The following is a 9,695-nucleotide window of genomic DNA, read 5'->3' as shown; positions in this document are numbered from 1 at the left end:
GCCACATTCAAGAGATTCATCTCACAGAGCCATTCATTTACCTCTTCTCACTCTACAAATCTCTCTCAGCACAAACTATAGCTTCCAAATCATCTATTTCATTATTGCTCTTTCTTTCCACCGAGACCTATCCCAAAACTTTAAATCAGAGAAGAAATAGACATAGTGTAGTTCCCTGCGCTCAGGACAGGCTGTGCAGGACCTGGGAGATGAAATACGCCAGCCTGCATTTGGCTGGAGCATCACTAAGACTACTTCCTATTTTGAGAGGCAAGGGCAGTTTTGGAGAGTGGGCTGCAGGCCAAGTGTTGCTTCTCAGTGTGGGCTAAGACCTAGATGTTCTAAGTGTAACCTTTCCTCACAAACATGAAATAACTGTGCCACTTGTCAGAAGTATGCCTGTGCATGGAGGGTTTGTCTTCAGTGCTCTGGCACTGATCAACACAGGGACAGAATTTCTCCTTTTCAGTCACTGTCATTCTGTCTCGCTGACTGTCTCTGTGTGCCTTCTTCCCTGGACCCTTCGGGGAAGTCAGTGCATGCATCATGAACTCGGTCTTCCTGGTGTTGTATTTTTCCTTTCTTTGCCCTTTGGATTAGTCTCGTGCATATCGCGTAGTACAGAGGAGAACTTAGGAGACAGCGTTCCTGCTGCAGGTAACAGGCATATGTCCATCTCCAGATGCAGCTGTCCAGGCCCTCTGTGCTTGACTCCCATTCTCCAGGGCCCTGTGGCTGACAATCAGCCTAAATGCAGCTCTCCTCTATTTCCTGCACCACATCCTTGTCCTTATTCCATGAGATCCCAGGTCAAGAGAATTGAAACTCTACCACCCTGGCACACACCTTGTGCTTTCCCTCTATTGGGCCGAATGTAAAGGATCTGTGGTACTGATGGCCACACCAGTGTCCAGATTTTCCATGCAAAATGGAAGCTTCCAGGGTTCAGAAAGAGGATCACAGTTCCCATCTAAGTTGAAACACAGCTATTTCTGGGTTCATTCTGGGCTTGTAATCAGCAGCCCTGAGCAGTGTACTGAGAGTCTGGAGGCTGAGTAGGCAGCCAAACGAGACTGGACAGGCTCCTGACCTTGAAAGCTCAAGGGTGTCCCAGCTTACCCTGTTGGCAGTGTTTGGATGATAGTGAGGCATGAGATTGAATCGGGAACTCAGGAGAGGGAGACATGAGAGTCCCTTTGCATGTGCATTATTGCTTAGCCAGAACCTGGGCTAGCTGTCTTGCCATGACCAGCTAGGTTCTCTGTACATAAGTTGCAGGTGAGGCTGGTTACCTTGCCACCCATGCTCTGAGACTACTATAGGTGAGCTCTGAGAACACACAGACCCAGACAGACAGACAGACACACACACACATTACTGTCAGTTCTGGTAGTACAGCATATGGTGAAGGCTAGAGCTGTCTGGGGTCTGTGGGCATGAGAGCTGCTGCCTTACAATCTCTACAAGCCAGATTTGAACCTGTCATCAATGAACACAGTGTAGGAGGTTTTTGAATTCTCATCTATTTCCAGCAGAAGTGGCTGGTGGGCGGGCAATCCAGAGGATGACCAATGAGCGTGCTGCAGGGCCTTGTGGGCGGTGCTCAAGGTTGCTGGTCAATTACTGACTAGGGGTCTTGACACTCCTGGGCGTGTCCTAGCACACTCGCCAATGATATTGCTTCCAGGGGTTCTGGGCGTGGCATTGGCCTCTGGCCTATCAGAGCATGGCTGGTGCCCTGTCTGTGGGTCTTCTGAAGTAAGCCCGACAATGGGAGCTCAGAGCTTGCCTTAAAAGGCGGGCGTGCTACCAGGAAGTGCGAAGCAGGGTTCACCCAGGGCCCTGCCTTGCAGAAGCTGTCCAGTGTGCATGTGTAATAAAACCGTTTGTGCCTATGCCTCTGTGGATGTGTGCGTGTGTGTAACTGTGAGAGTGTGTGTTTGTGTGTGTGTGTGTGAGGGAGGGAGAGACAGAGAGAACAACAGAATCACTGTGGTACCGGTTATTTTGTGCAAAACACTTGGCACATTCTGATTTACAGCTCAATATTGACACCATTGTAGATCTCCTTGGCCCTTGGTCACTTTTCTTTTTCTTTTTTTTTTTTTTTAAAGATTTTATTTATTTGTGAGAAATGATAGGAGAGAAAGAACCAGACATCACTGGTACATGTGCTGCCAGGGGTTGAACTTAGGACCTCATGCTTGAGAGCCTAAAGCCTTATCCACTGCACCACCTCCTGACCACACTGTTGGTCACTTTTCTTACTTTCAGATGTAAAGACACTGAAGAGGGAAAGGTTTTTGCCCTGAGGCTTGCACTGCGAACTAGCAGCTGCCCTGTGTGTGTTGCCAGACTAGGAAACTTGTAGTGCCTGTCCATGTGGAGAGTCTCCTGTACGAGTTCCTTCATGAGCCTTTTTTGCCCTGTCCCATTGGAGCTGCATATAGCTAATGATTTGGAGATTTTACTCCTTTGGACAATTCTTTTCCTGATGCACAGTTTCTCTCCAGGTTTTAGCAATCAATTGTCTGAATGTCATATCGCATCCTTTGTAGAAAATGACTACATCAGTGTTTTGTTGTCTCTCTCTCTCTGTCTCTCTCTCTCAATATATATATATATATATATATATATATATATATATATATGTATATATGTAACATCTAGAGGTCTGAAGATATATTTTAGCTAGAGACATGCACAGCTCTGGATTAGGGTAGTAATGAGGATACACAAGGCCCTTCTGCCCAGAGTCATGAGAGACATCTCACAGAGCCATTCGTTTACCTCTTGTCACTCTACAAATCTCTCTCAGCACAAACTACAGCTGCAAAATCATCTACTTCACTCAATTGCCTTAGCCGGACCTAAATGGTAGTTGTAAGAGGACAGGTTCATCCACTATTTTGTGGTCAAACACAGTTCCCATCTATGTTGAGACACAACTCTTTCAGGGTTCTTTCTGGGCTTGTAATCTGCTGTCCACTGAGAAGTGGATTGGGATCCTGGAGGCTGAGTATGCAGCCAAACGTGACTGGACAGGGTCCTGCCCCTGAATTCTGAGGGGTGCCCCACCTTCCCCATTTGGCAGTGTTTGGATGATAGTGAGTCATGAGATTGAATCGGTACCTGGAGAGCTAGACATGAGAGTCCCTTTGCATATGCATTCTTGCTTAGCCAGAATCTGGGCTAGCTGGCTTTACCTAACCAGCTAGGTTCTCTGTACATAAGTTGCAGGTGAGGCTGGCTACCTTACCACCCACGCTCTGAGACTACTATAGGTGAGTTCTGAGCACAGAAAGACACACACACACATTACTGTCCGGTCTGGTAGTACAGCATATGGTGAAGGCTGGTGCTGTCTGGGGTCTATGGGCATAATAGTTGCTGCCTTACAATCTCTACAAGCCAGCTTTGAACCTGTCATCAATGAACACAGTGTAGGAGGTTTTTGAATTCACATCTCTTTGAGCAGAAGTGGCTGGTGAGCTGGCCTTCCAGAGGCTGCCCAATGAGCGTGCTGCAGGGCCGTGTGGGCGGTGCTCAAGGTTGCTGGCCAATCACTGACTAGGGGCCTTGACACTCCTGGGCGTGTCCCCACACACTGGCCAAAGATATTGCTGGCAGGGGTTCTGGGCATGGCCAAGGCCTCTGGCATATCAGAGCATAGCTGGAGCCCTGTCTGCAGGCCTTCTGAAGTAAGCCCGCCGTGGGAGCTCAGAGCTGGCCTTAAAAGGCTATGCGTGATTTTTGGAATTGCGAAGCAGGGTTCACCCAGATTCTTGCCTTGCAGAAGCTGTCCAGAGTGCATGCGTATAACTCCTTTTTTCCCTGTGCCTCTGTGGATGTGTGCGTGTGTGTAACTGTGAGAGTGTGTGTTTTTGTGTATTTGTGTGTGTGTGTGTGTGTGTGTGTGTGTGTGTGTGTGAGGGCGTGAGAGACAGAGAGAACAACAGAATCACTGTAGCACAGGTGATTTTGTGCAAAACACTTGGCACATTCTGATTTACAGCTCAATATTGACACCATTGTAGCTCTCCTTGGCCCTTGGTCACTTTTATTATTTTCAGATGTAAAGACACTGAAGAGGGAGAGGTTTTTGCCCTCATGCTTGCACTGGGAATTAGAATCTGCCCTGTGTGTGTTTCCAGACTATGAAACTTGTGGTGCCTGTCCATGTGGAGAGTCTCCTGGATGAGTTCATTCTTAAGCCTTTTTTGCTAGGTCCCGTTGGAGCTGCATATAGCTAATGATTTGGAGATTTTACTCCTTTGGACAATTCTTTTCCTGATGCACAGTTTCTCACCAGGTTTTAGCAATGAATTCTCTGAATATCATATCACATCCATTGTAGAAACTGACTACATCAGTGTCTTGCTGTCTCTCTCTCTGTCTCTCTCTCTCTCTCTCTCTCTATATATATATATATATATATATATATATATATATATATATATATATATATATATAACATGTAGAGGTCTGAAAATATATTTTATCTAGAGACCTGCACAGCTCTGGATACAGGTAGTAATGCGGATACACCTGGCCCTTCTGAGCCACAGTCATGAGAATCATCTCACAGAGCCATTCGTTTACCTCTTCTCACTCTACAAATCTCTGTCAACACAAACTACAGCTGCCAAATCATCTACTTCACTCTTGCTCTTTCTGTCCACCGAGTCCTATCCAAACACTCTAAATCAAATAAGAAATAGACATAGTTCAGTTATCTACACAAAGGACATTCTGAGGCTGGACCAGGGAGATGCAATTGCCAGCCTGCATCTTGGCTGGAGCATCACTAAAACTACTTCCATATGGAGAGGCAAGGGCAGTTTTGCAGAGTGGGCTGCAGGCCAAGTGTTGCTTCTCAGAGTGGGCTAAGACCTAGATGTTCTATGTGTAACCTTTCCTCACAAACATAAAAGAACAATGCCACTTGTAAGAAATATGCATGGGCATGGAGGGTTTGTCTTCAGTGCTCTGGCACTGATCAACAAAGGGCCAGTATTTGTCCTTTTCAGTCACTGTCATTCTGTCTCTCTGACTATCTCTACATGCCTTCTCCCCTGGACCCTTCGTGGACGTCAGTGCATGCATCGTGAACTCGGTCTTCCTGGTGTTGAAATTTTCCTTTCTTTGCCCTTTGGTTTAGTTAGTGTCATGCATATGGCGTAGTGCAGAGGAGAACTTAGGAGACAGCATTCCTGCTGCAGGTAACAGGCATATGTCCTTCTCCAGGTGCAGCTGTCCAGGACCTCTGTGCTTGACTCCCATTCTCCAGGGCCCTGTGGCTGACACTCAACCTAAATGCAGCACTCCTCAATTTCCTGCACCGCATCTTGTCCTTATTCCATGAGAGCCCAGGTCAAGAGAAGTGAAACTCTACCACCCTGGCACACCCATTGTGCTTTCCCTCTATAGGGCCCAATGTAAAGGATCTGTGGTACTGATGGCCACACCAGTGTCCAGATTTTCCATGCAAAACGGAAGATTCCAGGGTTCAGAAAGAGGGTGTTTTGTTGGCTGTGAAATGTCTTTTCCAAGTACCTCCTGGGGTTTCAAATCCTTTTGAAACCTGAATTTCGTTCTTGTATCTAGGGAATAATCTCACCTCTGGCCCAAAGGCCCTCCCAACTAGGAGCACAGCTATCCCGGGGTTAGGAGGTCTGCCAGCCTGCTAGCTCCTGGAGGGATTCCTGAGTATGTCCTCAGGCCCCAAGTGGTAACAGTGTTTACCATTGCCTTTATTAGCAGCAGCCAGGCCCTCAGTGAGGGGCGGGGCTCTGATCTCCACTGGAAGCTCCTTATTAAGCCAATGGAGGAATCCATCTTCCTTTTGTCTCTCCATAGCAATAGCCCGGGGACTTTGTGCTTCATGCAAGCAGAGCAACTTTGTATGGGACATTCATGCATGCCTACTTCTGGGAATCTCTCTGAGTTTGATGTGTGGACACCAGGACACCATGATCAGGGATTTTAGGACACAGGAGCAATTGCCTTAGCCGGACTCAAAGGGGAGGTGTTAGGGGCCAGGTTAATCCACTGTTGTTTGGGCAAACACAGTTCCCATCTATGTTGAGAAACAGCTCTTTCTGGGTTCTTTCTGGCCTTGTAATCTGTTGTCCACTGAGAAGTGGACTGCAAGCCAGTAGTCTGAGTATGCAGCCAAACATGACTGGACAGGGTCCTGCCCCTGAATTCTGAGGGGTGCCCCAGCTTCCCCCGTTGGCAGTTTTTGGATGATAGTGAGGCATGAGTTTGAATAGGGAACTCAGGAGAGCGAGACATGAGATTCCCTTTGCATATGCATTCTTGCTTAGACAGAATCTGGGCTAGCTGGATTTCCCTCACCAGCTAGGTTCTCTGTACATAAGTTGCAGGTGAGGCTGGCTACCTTGCCACCCATGCTCTGAGACTACTATAAGTGAGTTCTGAGCACACACAGACACACACTGACAGACAGAGAGACATACAGAAACACTCACACACATTCATGTCAGGTCTGGTAGTACAGCATATGGTGAAGGCTGGGGCTCTCTGGGGTCTGTGGGCATGAGAGCTGCTGCCTTTCAATCTCTACAAGCCAGGTTTGAACCTGTCATCAATGAACACAGTGTAGGAGGTTTTTGAATTCTGGTCTCTTTCCAAATCGTCTATTTCTCTTCTTGCCTTCTCTGTATCTAACTCTCACACACTCTGTCTTCACTCATTAATATTTTACTTATATATTTATATTACTGACAGGCCCAGATATAACAAGAGATTTACCAGAGCACTGCTGAGCTCTGCCTTGTTGTGTTGCCGATTTCACCTAGGCTACTGGAGTCTCAGTTTGTAAGTCTTTCTGACACAAGCCATATTCTGTCTCCTCATTTCCATGCCAGTATCACTCAGAGTTTATAATAAAGTGATTTTTTGCAAAACACTTGGTACATTCTGATTTACAGCTCAATATTGACACCATTGTAGCTCTCTTTGGCCCTTGGTCACTTTGCTTCTTTTCAGATGTAAAAACACTGAAGAGGGAGTGGTTTTTGCCCTGAGGCTTGCACTGGGAACTACCAGATGCATTGTGTCTTTTGCCAGACTAGGAAACTTGTGGTGCCTGTCCATGTGGAGAGTCTCCTTGATGAGTTCCTTCTCAATCCTTTTTTGCTATGTCGAGTTGGAGCTGCATATAGCTAATGATTTTGAGATTTTACTCCTTTGGACAATTCTTTTCCTGATGCACAGATTTTCTCCAGGTTTTAGCAATTAATTGTCTGAATGTCATATCGAATCCATTGTAGGAAATGACTACATCAGTCTCTCTCTCTCTTTCCATCTCTCTCCCTCTCTCTCTCTATATATATATATGTGTATATATATGTATATATATATGTATATATATGTATATATATATGTATATATATGTATATATATGTATATATATATATATATATATATATATATATATATATATATAGAACATGTAGAGATCTGAAAATATTTTTACCTAGAGACCTTAACAGCTCTGGATTAGGGTAGTAATGCGGATACACCTGGACCTTCTGAGCCACAGTCATGAGAGACATCTCACAGAGCCATTCGTATACCTCTTAACACTCTACAAATCTCCTTCAGCACAAACTACCACTGCCAAATCATCTACGTCCCTCTTGCTCTTTTTGTCCACCGAGTCCTATCCCAAAACTGTAAATCAAAGAAGAAATAGACATAGTGCAGTTCCATGCACACAGGACATTCTGAGGCTTGACCAAGGATTTGCAATACGCCATCCTCCATCGTGGCTGGAGCATCACTAAGACTACTTTCAAATTGGAGAGGCGAGCACAGTTTTGGAGAGAGGGCTGCAGGCCAAGTGTTGCTTCTCAGAGTGGGCTAAGACTTAGATGTTCTAAGTGTAACCTTTCCTCACAAATATAAAATTACAATGTCACTTATAAGAAGTATGCATGGGCATGGAGGGTTTGTATTCAGTGCTCTGGCACTGATCAAAACAGGGCCTGAATTTCAGTCCTTTTCTGTCTCTGTCATCCTGTCCCACTGACTGTCTGTATGTGCCTTCTTCACTGGGCCCTTATGGAAGTCAGTGCATGCATCGCGAACTTGGACTTCCTGGTGTTGAAATTTTCCTTTCTTTGACCTTCTGATTATTCAGTCTCCTGCATATGTCATAGTACATTGGAGAACTAAGGAGACAGCGATCCTGCTGCAGGTAACAGCCATATGTCCAACTCCAGCTCCAGCTGTCCAGGCTCTCTGTGCTTGACTCCCATTCTCCAGGGCTCTGAGGCTTACACTCAGCCTAAATGCAACCCTCCTCAGTTTCCTGCACCGCATCCTTGTCCTTATTCCATGAGAGCCCAGGTCAAGAGAAGTTAATCTCTATCCCCCTGGCACACACATTGTGCTTTCCCTCTATTGGGCCGAATGTAATGGATATGTGGTACTGATGGCCACACCAGTGTCCAGATTTTCCACGCAAAACGGAAACTTCCAGGGTTCTGAAAGAGGATATTTTCATGGCTGTGCAATGTCTTTTCCAAGTGCCTCTTGGGGTTTCAAGTCCTTTTGAAACCTGAAGTTCTTTCTTGTATCTAAGGCATATTCTCATCTCTGGCTAGAAGGTCCTCCCAACTAGGAGCACAGCTATCCTGCGGTCAGGAGGTCTGCCAGCCTGCTAGCTCCTGGAGGGATTCCTGAGTATTATGTCCTCAGGTCCCAAGTGGTAATAGGTGTTTCTAATTGCCTTTATTAGCAGCCAGGCCCTCAAGTGAGGGGCGGGCCTGTGATCTCCACTGGAAATTGCTAATTCAGCCAATGGAGGCATCCATCTTCCTTTTGTCTCTCCATAGCAAGGGCCCGGAAATTTGTGCTTCCTGCAAGCAGAGCGACTTTGTATGGGACACTCATGGATGCCTACTTCTGGGAATCTCTGAGTGTGATGTGTGGACACCAGGACACCCTGATCAGGGATTGTGAGGCCACAGGAGCATTTTCCTTAGCAGGACCCAAATGGGAGGTGTAATGGGCCAAGTTCATCCACTATTGTTTGGTCAAACACAGTTCCCATCTATGTTCAGAAACAGCTCTTTCTGGGTTCTTTCTGGGCTTGTAATCTGCTGTCCACTGAGAAGTGTACTGCGAGCCTGGAGGCTGAGTATGCAGCCAAACGTGACTGGAAAGGGTCCTGCCCTGAATTCTGAGGGGTGCCCCAGCTTCCCCCAAGCTGTGTTTTGATGATAGTGAGGCATGAGATTGAATTGGGAACTCAGGAGAGAGAGACATGAGAGTCCCTTTGCATGTGCATTCTTGCTTAGCCAGAATCTGGACTAGCTGGCTTTCCCTAATCAGCTAGGTTCTCTGTACATAAGTTGTTGGTGAGGCTGGCTACCTTGACACCCATGCTCAGAGACTACTATAGGTGTATTCTGAGCACACACAGACACACACATACAGCCAGACAGACACACACACACATTACTGTCAGTTCTGGTAGTACAGCATATGGTGAAGGATGGGGCTGTCTGGGGTCTATGGGCATGAGAGCTGCTGCCTTACAATATCTACAAGCCAGGTTTGAACCAGTCATCAATGAACACAGTGTAGGAGGTTTTTGAATTATGGTCTCTTTCCAACTCATCTATTTCTCTTCTCTCCTTCTCTGTCTCTAACTCTCACAT

The sequence above is a fragment of the Erinaceus europaeus genome, assembly GCF_950295315.1.
Source record: "Erinaceus europaeus chromosome 6 unlocalized genomic scaffold, mEriEur2.1 SUPER_6_unloc_10, whole genome shotgun sequence".
In the NCBI taxonomy this organism is placed as follows: Eukaryota; Metazoa; Chordata; class Mammalia; order Eulipotyphla; family Erinaceidae; genus Erinaceus; species Erinaceus europaeus.
The sequence above is the reverse complement of the archived record's forward strand: the minus strand, read 5'-3'. Positions refer to the sequence as shown.